The 14,779-nt window shown below is 42.4% G+C and overlaps 1 pseudogene; it reads left to right on the forward strand.

Annotated features, from left to right (window-relative positions):
* Positions 1-14,489, forward strand: part of LOC112615249 — a 38,261-nt pseudogene extending 23,772 nt beyond the window's left edge.
* The last annotated feature ends 290 nt before the right edge of the window (positions 14,490-14,779 follow it).

Genomic DNA, 14,779 nt, shown 5'->3' on the forward strand with positions numbered 1-14,779 from the left:
TGATCATGGCTCACTGTAGCCTCAATCTCCCTGGCTCAAGTGATCCTCCCACCTCAGCCCCCCGAATAGCTGGGACTACAGGTGCATGCCAGCATGCCCAGCTAAAAAAAATTTTTTTGAGGCAGGGTCTCATCTTGTCACCCAGGATTGAGTGCAGTGGCATAACCTTGGCTCACTGCAGCCTCGACCTTCTGGGCTCAAGCGATCCTCCCACCCTAGCCACCAAGTAGCTGGGACTATGGGTGCATGCCACCATGCCTGGCTAATTTTTGTATTTTTTGTAGAGACGGGGTTTCGCCATGTTGCCCAGGCTGGTCTCAAACTCCTGAGCTCAAGCGATCAGCCCGCCTTGGCCTTCCAAAGTGCTAGGAATACAGCCATGAGCCCTGCACCTAGCCCCATAGCTTGTCTTTTTATCATCTTAACAGAAGTCTTTCATAGAGCAGAAGTTCTGTGAGCTTTTCATCAATGTATTTATGTTTTTTTCTTTTTGTGCATTGTGCTTTTGGTGTCATGTCTAAGTTCCCTTCAGCCAACTCCTAGATCACGGTGATTTTCTTTCTACTGTGTTTTCTTCTTCTTCTTCTTTTTTTTTTTTTTAAGACGGAGTCTCACTCTATTGCCCAGGATGGTGTGCAGTGGCATGATCTCAGCTCACTGCAACCTCTGCCTCCCAGGCTCAAACGATTCTCCTGCCTCAGCCTCCCCAGTAGCTGGGATTACAGGCGTGCACCACCACACTTGGCTAATTTTTGTATTTTTAGTACAGGAAGGGTTTCACCATGTTGGCCAGGCTGGTCTCGAACTCCTGACCTCAGGTGATCCACCCACCTTAGCCTCCCAAAGTGCTGAGATTACAGGCGTGAGCCACCGTGCCCAGTCTCTTCTTTTTTCTTTACCTTTCTTCTTTCTTTCTTTCTTTCCTTCCTTCCTTCTTTCCTTCTTTCCTTCTTTCCTTCTTTCCTTCTTTCCTTGTTTCTTTCTTTCTTTCTTTCTTTCTTTCTTTCTTTCTTTCTTTCTTTCTTTCAGTGTCTTGCTTTGTCGCCAGGCTGGAGTGCAGTGGCGCCATCTCGGCTCACTGCAACCTCTGTCTCCCTGGTTCAAGCAATTCTCCTGCCTCAGCCTCCCGAGTAGCTGGGACTACAGGCATGTGCCACCATGTCCAGCTAATTTTTGTATTTTTAGTAGAGATGGGGGGTTTCGCCATGTTGGCCACGATGGTCTCCATCTCTTGACCTCGTGATCTGCCCGCCTTGGCCTCCCAAAGTGTTGGGATTACAGGCATGAACCACTGCACCCGGCCTTTTTTTTTTTTTTTGAGATGGAGTCTCACTCTGTTGCCCAGGCTGGAGTGCAGTGGCATGATCTCAGCTTACTGCAACCTCTACCTCCCAGTTTCAAGTGATTCTCCTGTCCCGACCTCCTAAGTAGCTGGGATTAGAGGCATGCACCATGATGCTCCGCTAATGTTTATATTTTTAGTAGAGACAGTGTTTCACCATTTTGGCCAGGCTGGTCTTAAACTCCTGAACTCAAATGATCGGCTCACCACAGTCTCCCAAAGTGCTGGGATTACAGGTGTGAGTCACCATGCCCAGCCTCCTGCGTTCTCTTCTAAAAGCTTTATAATTTTACATTTAAATCAAAGATCAAATTTGAGTTAATTTTTGTATAAAGTATGAGGCTTAGGCATAGGTTTATTGTTTATTTCTGCCTATGGATGTGCACATTTTCCAGCACCATTTGTTAAAAAGAAAATTCCCATGTTTCTGGGGTCCCATGACCACCCCAGGTTTAGTGATTCACTAGAAGGAGTCACAAGAGTCAATATAGCAGGTTTTACTCACTGCTAAAGTTTATTAGGAAAAGGAAACGGAGCAAAAACAACAGGAAAAATGCATGCATTGGACAGAGTCCAGAGAGGTCAGGCATAGACTTCCCTATCTGAAGCCACACAGGATGTGCTTTCTCTCTTGCAGTTAACTACAGGAGCATGTGAGGAATAACTCTGCCCAGAGGAACCTGTTCAAATCCCGGGGTCTGCGGCTTTTATGTGTGGAGGAACAGCTCTGTCATGGCAACCTGACAACAGAGACCACACAGACAAAGACTTGACCTGCAGTTTATCTGAATCTTGGCAGAACTCCTTGTGATCTTCTCAGTATACAAGAGGATAAGAGGTCCCTTTTGTTTTGATGTCATCCTTTTTGGTGTGTGAAACAAGGACCACAGGGAGCTGGCACCTTTGGCTACTCTTCTTTTCACTCTCCACGTAAGTAATAAACTGTCTGAATCTTAAAAGTGCTCATGGTGTCTTTTTTATTGGCGAAGTCTGTCAGGCCTTAGCCTTTTCTCACACTTCACCAAATTACTTTTGCATCTTTGTCAGAAGTCAGTTGGATGTATTTGTGTGGGTCAGTTCTTTCTAACAGCTTTACTGAAGTATGATCGGCATACAATAAACTGCACATATTTTAAGTGTACAATCTCACTTTGACCCTCAAAGGGTCTCACTTTGTTACCCAGGCTGGTGTGCAGTGGCACAAACACAGCTTACTGCAGCCTCGACCTGTTGGGCTTAAATGATCCTCCCACCTCAGCCTCCCAAGTAGCTGGGACTTACAGGCATTCACACCATGGCTGACTAATTTTTTAAAAAAATTTTAGTACAGACGAAGTCTTACTATGTTGCCCAGGCTGGTCTCAAACTCTTGAACTCAAGCAATCCTCCCACATTGGCCTCCCAAAGTGCCTAGGATTACAGGCATGAGCCACCTTGCCTGGCCTAGTTTGTGTTTTTTAAGAATTTATGTTTTGCCTGGGCACAGTGGCTCATGCCTATAATCTCAGCACTTTGAGAGGCCAAGGCAGATGACTCAAGGTCAGGAGTTCAAGATCAGCCTGGCCAACATGGTGAAAATCTGTCTCTACTAAAAACAAAAAATAGCCAGGAATAGTGGCACACACCTGTAGTCCCAGCTACCTTGGTGAGGTGGGAGAATCCTTTGAACCTGGGAGATGGAGGTTGCAGTGAGACGAGATCGCGTCATTTCACTCCAGCCTGGGCAACAAAGCGAGACCCTAACTCACAAATAGCAACAACAAAAAACAAAAAAAGAATTTATACGTTTTGATTCATAGATTGATTGAATCATACATCAATTTTTTTCTGACTTCTTTTACTGAGCATAATTATTTTCAGATTCACCTATGTTAGTTTTATTTTTTGTTGTAGTTTTTTTTTTTTTTTTTTTTTTTTTTTTTTAGAGACAAGGTCTTGCTACTGCCCAGACTGGAGTGCAGTGGTACCATCTCGGCTCGCTGCAACCTCTGCCTTTCCGGGTTCAAGTGATTCTCCTGCCTCAGCCTCCCTAGTAAGTGGGACTACAGGTGCACGCCACCACGCTCAGCTAATTTTTGTATTTTTAGTAGAGACAGGAGTTTCACCATGTTGGCCAGGATGGTCTCCATTTCTTGACCTCGTGATCTGCCCACCTCGGTCTCCCAAAGTGCTGGGATTACAGGCGTGAGCCACCACACCCGGCCACACCTATGTTATTTTATATATATATCTCTCTCAATAGTCCTTTTCTTTTTTTGCTGAGTAGTATTTTGCTGTATGGCTATACCACAATTTGTTTATCCATTTACCTATTGATACACATTTGGGCTCTTTCCAGTTTGTAGCTATTGCAAATAAAGCTTCTATGACCATTTGTATATAAAACTGAAGTGCAGTGGTGTGATCCCCAGGATGAAGTGCAGTGTCGTGATCTCGGCTCACAGCAACCTCTGCCTCCTGGGTTCAAGCGATTCTCCCACCTCAGCCTCCTGAGTAGCTGGGACTACAGGTGTGTGCCACCATGCCTGACTAATGTTTGTATTTTTAGTAGGGATGAGTTTTGACCATGTGGGTCAGGCTGGTCTTGAACTCCTGACCTCAAGCAATCCACTTGCCTCGGCCTCCCAAAGTGCTGGGATTACAGGCATGAGCCACCACACCCGACCTAAATGGTATTTTAAAATTTCAATTTCAATTGTCAATTACTAGTATATATAAATGAAATTTTAAAAAACATTAATGATGTAGCCTGCAACCTTGCTAAACTCACTTTTAGTTCTAGAACTTTTTTTAGATTGTAACTGGTTTTCTGCATATGAGCAATTATATCCAAGTAAAGAGAGTACTTCTTTATCATTTGTGAGCTTTTATTGCATTTTGTTGCCTAATTTCTCTGGCCAGACCCTCCAGTACAATGTGTGCTATGGTCTGGATGCATCCCCCAAAATTCATGTGTTGGAAACTTGATCCCTAGTTGCAGCAGTGTTGGGAAGTGGGGCCTTTTGGGAGATGTTTAGGTTTTGAGGGCTCTGCCCTCTCAATGGATTAATGCCATTATAAAAAAAGGGCTTGTGGGAGTGGGTTTGTGCGCTTCTGTCACATGAGGACACAGCATTCCTCTCCTCCAGAGGATGCAGTGTTCGAGGCATCATCTTGGCAGCAAAGAGGTCAGGCTCTAACCTGCTGGTGACTTGATCTTGGACTTCACAGCCTTCAGAGTTGTCAGTAATTAATTTCTGTTCTTTATAAATTACCCAGTCTCAGGTATTCTGTTATAATGGCACAAAACAGACTAAGACAATGCTGAATATAAGAGGTGAGAACAAACATCCTTGACTTGTTACTGATTGTATATGGAAAGCATTCAGTCTTTCACCATAAAGTTTGTTAGGTATAGGATTTTCACGTATGTGCTTTAATCGGTTGAGGAACTTTCCTTCTACTCCTATATTGCTGAGAGTTGTTATCAGCCATAGATACTGGTTTTGTCAAATGACTTTTCTGCCTCTTTTGAGATGAGCTCATGGCTTTTCTTTGTTAATTTATTAATATGGTCAATTATATTGATTGATTTTCAAATGTAAACCAACCTTGCATTCCTGATATAAACTACACTTACACATGATGTATTATTTTTTTAATTTTTAATTTTTGTGGGTACATAGTAGGTGTATGTATTTATGAGGTACATAAGATGTTTTGATATGGTCATGCAATGTGAAATAAGCACACCATGAAGAATGAGGTATCCATCCCCTCAAGCATTTATCCATTGAGTTGCAAACAATTCAATTACACTCTTTAAGTTATTTTAAAATGTACGGTTATTATTGACTATAGTCACCCTGTTGTGCTATCAAATAGTAGGTCTTAGTCATTCTTTCTACTGTTTTTTTGGACCCATTATGTTTTTTATATTCTTATATTGCTAGATTCAATTTGCCAAGATTTTGTTTGGAGGTTTTTGTTTCTATGTTCATGAGAGGGTATTGGTTTGTAGTTTTATCTGTCTTGCTTCAGTATCATGGTAATGCTGTCCTCATAGAATGAGTTAGGAAATATTCCTTCCTTTCAGTTTTCTGGAAGAGTTTGGGTAAAACTGATGTTATTTCAACCTTAAGTTTTTGGTAGTGATAACCGGTGTAAACATCTGGGTCTGGAGTTACTAAACTGGAGTTTACTAGTGAGAAGCTTTTTAACTACAAATTCCATTTCTATGGTAGGTTTAGGGGTATTCATTTTTGTGTGTTTGTATGTGTGTGTATGTATCTCTATACATACAGATAGATAGGTAGATAGATAGACAGAGATAATGATATAATCTCCTTTAACGAGCTTTAGTAGTTTATATCTTTCAAGCAATTAGCCTATCTCATCTAAGTCCTCAAATTTATTGCTAAAAATGTGTTTACAATATTCCCTTATTAACCATTTAATATTTGTAGAATCTGTGTTAATATTTTTATCTCATTTATGACATTGGTAATTTGTGTCTTCTGTTTGTCCTGATCCACATAGCCAGAGTTTTATCAATTTTGCTTATTATCTGAGAGAATCAGATTTTCGTTTCATTAAATTTCTGTAATGATTTTCTGTTTTCTATTTTATTGATTTCTACTTCTTACTTTTTGCTTAATTTGATCTACTTTCTCAATTTGTTAATGTGGAAATGATGTCATTTATCTGAAATCTTTTTTCTTTTCTTACATATGAATGTAGTGTTATAAATTTTCCACTATATAGTGCTTTATGGTATCTCATATTTTGATATATTGTATTTCCATTTTCATTCAGTTAAATATGCCTCTCAATTCCACTTTAGATTTTTTTTCTTGGATTCATGTTTTACTTATAAGTATGCCATTTAGCTTCCACATATTTGAGTATTTTCCAGCTATCTTTCTGTGTTTAGAATATAATTTAATTCCATTGACATCAGAATACATACTTTGTATGACTTGAATACATGTTTTGCTTCATGTATTTTGAAGCTTTGTCAAGTACACAAACATTTAGGACAGTTATGTACTGTTGATGGATTGACCCCTTTGTTATTATCATCCTACCGTGATATTTGCTGCTTTGAAATCTACTTGTCTGTCACTAATAAAGCCATCTGTCTTTCCTGTATCTGGTGTTAGCATTAATTAACTAGATCTATTAGTTTCCCGTGGCTACTATAACAAATTACTGAAATGCTGGTGGCTTAAAAAAATTTCTTCTCCCATGGTTCTGGAGGTGAGAAGTCTGAAATCAAGGTATAGGTAAGACCACACTTCCATCATAGGGTCTAGGGGGGAATATATTCCTTGCCTCTTCCAGCTTCTGGTGTCTGTCAGCATTTGCTGGCTTATGGCTACAGCTCTATCTCTTTCTCTGTTTCACGTTCATATTGCCTTCTCCTCTGTGTTAGTGTAGCTAAATTAGCTCTCTTTCTCTCCTATAAGGATACGTGTGATTGCATTTAGGGCCTACCTGGACAAGTTCCTCTCAAAAGCCTTAAGTTAATCACATATTTTGACATGTAAGGTAATATTTACAGGTCTGGGGATTAGAACATAAACATATCTTTGGGGCCACTATTGAGTTCACTACACATGGTATATCTTTCTCCATCACTTTATTTTTCACTGGTTTGTGTATTTAAAGTGTGTTTGTTGTGAACAGCATACACTTAGGTCTTGCTTCTTTATCAAGTCTGATGGTCTTTTTCTTTTTCTTTCTTTTTTTTTTTTGAGACAAGGTCATGTTCTGTCCCTCAGGTTGTAGTGCAGTGGCCTGATCATGGCTCACTGTAGCCTCGACCTCCTGGGTTCAAGCTACACACACACACACACACACACACACACATGTACGTATATCTTTAACTTACTGTAGTCTCCCTTCAAGTGATATTATATCACCTCACAAATAATATAAGAAGAGCCTTCCAATAGTATACCTACATTTACTCTCTCCTGGCCTTTATACTGTTATTTGCATATATTTTACTTACACATAAATTATAAAGCCCACAATTCATTGTTACTATTTTTGCTTGGTCAATTATCTTTTAACGATATTTATGAAATAAGAAAAATATCATATATTTATCCATGAAGTTTCTGTTTCCAGTGTTCTTTATTGCTTTAATATAGATCCGTATTTTCATCTGGGGTTGTTTCTTCTGCTTGAAGGATGTCTTTCAGGCCAGGTGTGGTGGCTCACGTCTGTAATCCCAGCACTTTGGGAGGCCGAGGCAGGTGGATCACCTGAGGTCAGGAGTTCAAGACCAGCCTGGCCAGCATGGTGAAACCCCGTCTCTACTAAAAATATAAAAAATTAGCTGGGCGTGGTGGTGGTTGCCTGTAATCCCAGCTATTTGGGAGGCCAAGGAAGGAGAATTGTTTGAACCCAGGCAGGAGGCAAAGGTTGCAGCAAGCTGAGATTGCACCATTGCACTCCAGCCTGGGCAACAAGAGTGAAACTCCGTCTCAAAAAAAAAAAAAAAAAAGATGTCTTTCAACATTTACTGTAATTCAGGTCCGTTGGTGATGACTTTTTAAACCTTTTGTATGCTTAGAAAGTCTTTATTTTGGACCGGGCGCAGTGGCTCAAGCCTGTAATCCCAACACTTTGCGAGGCCAAAGCGGGCGGATCACGAGGTCAGGAGTTCGAGACCAGTCTGGCCAATATGGTGAAACTCCATCTCTACTAAAAATACAAAATTAGGTCGGGCACGGTGGTTCATGCCTGTAATCCCAGCACTTTGGGAGGCTGAGGTGGGTGGATCACGAGGTCAGGAGATTGAGACCATCCTGGCTAACATGGTGAAACCCTGTCTCTACTAAAAATACAAAAAATTAGCGGGGCGTGGTGGCGGGCGCCTGTAGTCCCAGCTACTCGGGAGGCGGAGGCAGGAGAATGGCGTGAACCTGGGAGGCGGAGCTTGCAGTGAGCTGAGATCGCGCCACTGCACGCCAGCCTGGGGGACAGAGAGAGACTCCGTTTAAAAACCAACCAAACAGGCCGGGCGCGGTGGCTCAAGCCTGTAATCCCAGCACTTTGGGAGGCCGAGACGGGCGGATCACGAGGTCAGGAGATCGAGACCATCCTGGCGAACACAGTGAAACCCCATCTCTACTAAGAAATACAAAAAATAGCCGGGCGAGATGGCGGGCGCCTGTAGTCCCAGCTACTCGGGAGGCTGAGGCCGGAGAATGGCGTAAACCCGGGAGGCGGAGCTTGCAGTGAGCTGAGATCCGGCCACTGCACTCCAGCCTGGGCGACAGAGCGAGACTCCATCTCAAAAAAAAAAAAAAAAAACAAAAAAACCAACCAAACAAACAAAAATAAAAAGTAGCCAGGCATGGTGGCATGCACCTGTAGTCCCAGCTACTCGTGAAGCTGAAGCAGAGGAATCACTTGAACCCGGGAGGTGGAGGCTGCAGTGAGCCGAGATTGTGCCACTGCACTCCAGCCTGGGTGACACAGAGAGACTCTATCGCAAAAATAAATAAATAAATAAAATTGTTGCAAACTGCACATAACACAAAATTTAGCATCTTAACAATTTTCAAATGTATAGTTCAGTGGCATTAACTACGTTCACATTGTTGTGCAACCATCATTATCAGTCATCTCCAGAACTACTCTTATTTTGCAAAACTAGAATTCTATATCCATTAAACAGCAGCTCCCCATTATCCTCTACTCCTAGCCCTGACAACTAGCATTCTATTTACTTTCTCTCTTTTCTTTCTTTCTCTCTCTCTTTCTTTCTTTTTCTTTTTTTCTTTCTCTCTCTTTCTTTCTCTTTCCTTCTTTCTTTCTTTCTTTCTTTCTTTCTTTCTTTCTTTCTTTCTTTCCTTCTTTCTTTCTCTTTCTTTTCTTCCTTCCTTCCTTCTTTCTTTCTCTTTTTTTTTTCAGGGTCTGACTCTGTCACCTAGGTTGGAGCGTAGTGGCATGGTGTCGGCTCACTGCAAGCTCCACCTCCTGGGTTCAAGCGATTCTCCTGCCTCAGTCTCCCCAGTAGCCGAGATTATAGGTGCCTGCCACCACACCTGGCTAATTTTTTTATTTTTAGTGGAGTTGGGGGTTTCACCATGTTGCCCAGGCTGGTCTTGAACTCCTGACCTCAGGCGATCCACCTGCCTTGGCCTCCCTAAGTGCTGGCATTCTTCCTCCTCCTCCTCCTCCTCTTCCTTCTCCTCTTCCTCTTCTCCTTCTCCTTCTCCGGAGTCTCGCTCTGCTGCCCAGGCTGGAGTGCAGTGGTGCGATCTCAGCTCACTGCAAGCTCCACCTCCCAGGTTCACACCATTCTCCTGCCTCAGCCTCCTGAGTAGCTGGGACTACAGGACCCTGCCACCACGCCTGGCTAATTTTTTGTATTTTTAGTAGAGATGGGGTTTCACTGTGTTAGCCAGGATGGTCTCAATCTCCTGACCTCATGATCAACTCGCCTAGGCCTCCCAAAGGGCTAGGATTCCAGGCGTGAGCCACTGCTCCTGGCCTGGCATTCTTTCTGTCCCTATGAATTTGACTCATTCTAGTACCTCATATAAGTAGAATCATACAGTATTTGTCTTTTTGTAACTGGCTTATTTCACTTAGTATAATGTACTCAAGGTTTATCCATGTTGTAAAATACATCAGAATTTCCTTCCTTTTCAAGGCTTAATATTCCATTGTATGTATATACTGCATTTTGTTTATCAATTCATCCAACAGTGGACACTTGGGTTGCTTCCACATTTTAGTTATTGTGAATAATAATGCCATGAACATGAGTATACAGATATGTCTTCAAAATCCTGCCTTTCCATTCTTTTGAGTATACACCCAGAAGTGGAATTGCTGAATTATATGGTAGTTCTGTTTTTAATGTTTTAAGGAACTGCCATACTGTTATCCACAGTAGAGACTGTACCATTTTACATTCCCACCAACAGTATACAAGGGTTCTAGTTGCTCCATAGCTTCACCAACCTTTTTTTTTTTTTTGTATTTCAAATGGGTGTGAGGTGGCACTTCTTTTTTTTTTTTTTTTTTTTTTTTTACAGAGTCTCACTCTGTCACTGAGGCTGGAGTGCAGTGGCATGATCTCAGTTCACTGCCACCTCCACCCAGGTCCAAGTGATTCTCATGCCTCAGCCTCCTGAGTAGCTGGGATGACAGGCAACCGCCACCACCCCTAGCTAATTTTTGTATTTTTTGTCACAACGATGTTTCACCATGTTGGCCAGGATGGTCTTGAATTCTCAGCCTCACGTTATCCATCTGCCTCGGCCTCCCAACGTGCTAGGAATACAGGTATGAGCCACTGTGCCTGACCAGCACTTTTGTTTTTGAAAAGTGTTTGTACTGGGTATGGAAGCTTTTTCTTCTTTCTTTCAACTCTTTAAATATGTTTTTCCGCTGCTTTTGTGGTTGTGTTGTCACCCACAAGAAATCTCCCATCATCCTTGTCTTTGTTCCTTTGTACGTTCCTTTTTTCTCTGGCTGCTTTTTAACTTTTTCTCCTTACCACTGGTTATGAGCAATTTGATTACGACCTGCCTTGGTAGTGTTCTGTTCATGTTTCTTGTGCTGGGAGTTCATTGAGATGCTGTGATATGTAGGTTTATAGCTTTCATCAATTTTGGAAAACATGGGCAAATATTTCTTCAAATGTTGTTTTGTTTCCCCTCTTCTCCTCTCCTCTGGGGATTACAATTATACATATATTAAGCTGCTTGAAGTTGTTCAATAGCTCATTGAATCTCTTTTCATTTTTTAATAATTATTTTATTATTCTCTCTTTCATTGGATAGTTTCTATTGACATGTTTTCAAGTTCATTTATCTTTCCTACTGAAATGTCTGATCTATGGTTAATCCTATCAGTGTATTTTATTTCAGATACTATAATTTTCATATCTAAGTTTCATTTTCATTTTTTAATATATTACATGGTTCTACATAACTTTTTTACCATTTAAAATACAATTATAATAAATCTTTAAATATCCTAGTCTACTAATTCTAACATCTATGTTATTTCTGGGACTATTTTAATTAATTGATTTTTAAATTCTTGAACATAGTTTTATCCTTTTCAGTCTTTCTTTTAAGATCTGTTAGGTTGGAGCACAGCAATGTTTTTTTCTAAGGCTAATTATTTCCCACTACAAGGGAAGACCCTTCTGAGTAATCTATCAATTTACCATTAATTATGAGGTTTTCCAGTCTGCCTATTTGGGACAGACAGTATTCCAGGTTCTGAGTATATGTTGGGTACTTGGGTACTGTTCCTTTTTTTTTTTTTTTTTTTTTTTTTGAGGTGGAGTCTTGCTGTGTCACTCAGGCGGGAGTGCAGTGGTGCGATCTCGGCTCATTGCAGGCTCTGCCACCCGGGTTCACGCATTCTCCTGCCTCAGCCTCCCGAGTAGCCAGGACTACAGGCGCCTGCCACCACGCCCACCTAATTTTTTGTACTTTTAGTAGAGATGGTGTTTCACCGTGTTAGCCAGGATGGTCTCGATCTCCGGACCTCGTGATCCACCCACCTCGGCCTCCCAAAGTGCTGGGATTACAGGCGTGAGCCACCATCCCCGGCCGGATACTGTTCCTTTTAATCCTCTTGTATAGTCCTTTCCTTGGCTTCTGGTAGTTTCCTCATATGTACACACCTATCAGTACTTAAAGGTGATCCACCAAAGCTCTCTAGAGTTCTCCTTCTGTGTACTTCTCTCCTTCCAGGTATTCTTCCCTGCAGTCTAGCTGCTTTGAGCTTCCTGAACTCTCAGTCCTGTCTCTTCAAGTCAGGGAGTCCTCCTGGCTCTACCTCCCCTTCTCTGTGCCACAGCCAGGAAACTCTCTTCAGTCAGTAATCTGGGACAATCCTAGAGCTCACTTATTTCTCTTGTCTCAGGGATCACTGCTCTTCTTGTCTGCTGTCCAGTGTATTGGAAACCATTTCATATATTTGATCCAATATTCAGTTGTTTCAAATGTGAGGGTAAATTCAGTCTCTATTATTTCATACTGGCTAGAAATGGAAGTACCAACTAATGGTTTCTAAATATAAATTTAAATGAATTAAAATTAAATAAAAATTAAAATTCAGTTCATCAGTTGTCCTAGCTATATTTCAAGCACTCAAAAGCTGCATGTAGCTATTGTATTGGACAGCACAGTCTTATCTGTGCTGGGTAAAAGTGTTATCTTTTTACCCTTTAAGCTACTTAGTTAACAACTATAAACCTAGTTAATAATTATTTATATTAAATTGTCTTTGATCAAATAGCTCATGTGATTTCTTTCTTCTGATTAGACCCTGCTTGATACATTTATTCAGGTAGTTTCATTATCAAGGAAATATGGTGACAGGCCTTAGAATCTTAATGACATGGGTTCAGTTGTCACTTACTAGTGGTACAAGCAAATTACTTCATCTAATTCTCAGAATATTACCAGGAAAAATGAGGATAATATTACCTGCTTCCCAGAGTTTGTTGTGAGGATATATGAAAACATCTGACACATAGTACATGCTCAATATATAGTATTTCCTTTTATTAATTTCTTCATCATCTTTCTCCAAGCACTTAGAGTTATCCATCTCAGCAACAGCCTCCAAGAGTATTTCTTCCCATCTTCCTGTCAAAACCACAATGTACTTTGTCCGTTTTCCTTGGGACTGTTTTTCCACAAAGGTTTATCTTAAAAAGCAATCATGGGTACTGCAGCACACTGGCTGCAGAAGAGGACTTCGGATGCATGACTCTCCTACTCCCCAAAACAGCCCCCCAACTTGCCGCCCCGCACCACCTTGGCCCAGCTCCGGTGACATGTATACCTGCCAGAGCACGATGATGGGTGTTTGGCTCTTGTTTCTGCTTTGAGCTCTTTTCAAGGGGCCAGGACTCTAGCTGCATAGTTGTTCAGGGAACTATGCACCAAAAGCAAGTGAACAAGTCTGAATAATAAGAGTTACGTGGATCGATTGCTTACCAGTGCCAGGCACCACCAAAAGAAATTTGCACACTTTATCCTGTGTAATCCTCCCCCTGGGCCTAAAAGAGCAGCTGTTGTGACTGCAGGCACCCACCTCACGTCATGGAGAGCTGAGTGTACGCCTATGGGGGCTGTTGAGATCCCAGGTGTGCCTGGGAGGAGAGGAGGAAGATGAAGGCCCGTGCTCCCCCGCCTCCTGGAAAGGCTGCCACTCTGCACGTGCACAGCCACCAGAAGACCCCAACAATGGGGCCCTCAGGTTGCAGCAGAACCTGGTCCGCATGAAGGAGGAGCTGAGGGCCAGCAACCATGGACGTCACCGTGGTCCTGCCCAGGGGGCTGGAGAAGAGGAGCGTGCTCAATGGGAGCCATGCAATGATGGACCTACTGGTTGAACTTTGCCTTCAAAACCACCTGAATCCATCCCACCAAGCCCTTGAAATTTGGTCTTCAGAAACCCAACAACCTTTGAGTTTTAAGCCAAATACTTTGATTGGGACCCTGAATGTGCATACTGTGTTTCTGAAAGAAAAAGTTCCTGAAGAGAAAATTCAGCCTGGTCCCCCTAAGGTGCCTGAGAAATCTGTGTGTTTGGTCGTAAATTACTTGCAGACACAAAAAGCTGTTGTGCCTGTGAGCCCTGAGGTTCCTCTCCAAAATATTCTCCCAGTCATTTGTGCAAAGTGTGAGGTCAGCCCAGAGCACGTGGTTCTCCTCAGGGACAACATTGCCAGGGAGGAGCTAGAGCTGTCCAACTCCCTGAACGAGCTTGGGATAAAGGCGCTCTACTCGTGGGACAACAGAAGATAAACCTTTAGAAAATCATCACTTGGCAATGATGAGACAGATAAAGAGAAGAAAAACTTTCTGGGATTTTTCAAAGTTAATAAAAGAAGCAATAGTAAGGCTGAGCAGCTCTTGCTGTCGGGTGCAGAGAGTGATGAGGACACCTCCAGGCTGCCCTGGAAAGGGGTTTGAATGGCTCTCCCAACTCTCCATCCATGCACTGACATTCCATTACACTGGGTCCATCCCTCTTGCTGGGCAGCATCTCAGAGGTGTCCATGAAGTCAGAGATGAAGAAACGCCGAGCCCCTCCTCCTCCGGGTTCAGGGCCACCTGTGCAAGACAACGCATCAGAAAAGGCTGGGCACAGTGCCTCACGCCTGTAATCCCAGCAGTTTGGGAGGCTGAGGCAGGAGGATCACCTGAGGTCAGGAGTTCGAGAGCAACCATGGCCAACATGGTGAAAACCCGTCTCTACTAAAAATACAAAATTAACCGGGCATGGTGGTGCAGGCCTGTAGTCCCAGCCATTCCGGAGGCTGAGGCAGGAGAACCACTTGAACCTGAGAGGCAGAGGTTGCAGTGAGCCGAGATTGTGCCACTGCACTCCAGCCTGGGCAACAAGAGCAAGACTCCGTCTAAAAAAATGTGTATATATATATATATATATATTTTT

Source organism: Theropithecus gelada, chromosome X, assembly GCF_003255815.1.
Source record: "Theropithecus gelada isolate Dixy chromosome X, Tgel_1.0, whole genome shotgun sequence".
NCBI classification, from domain to species: Eukaryota; Metazoa; Chordata; class Mammalia; order Primates; family Cercopithecidae; genus Theropithecus; species Theropithecus gelada.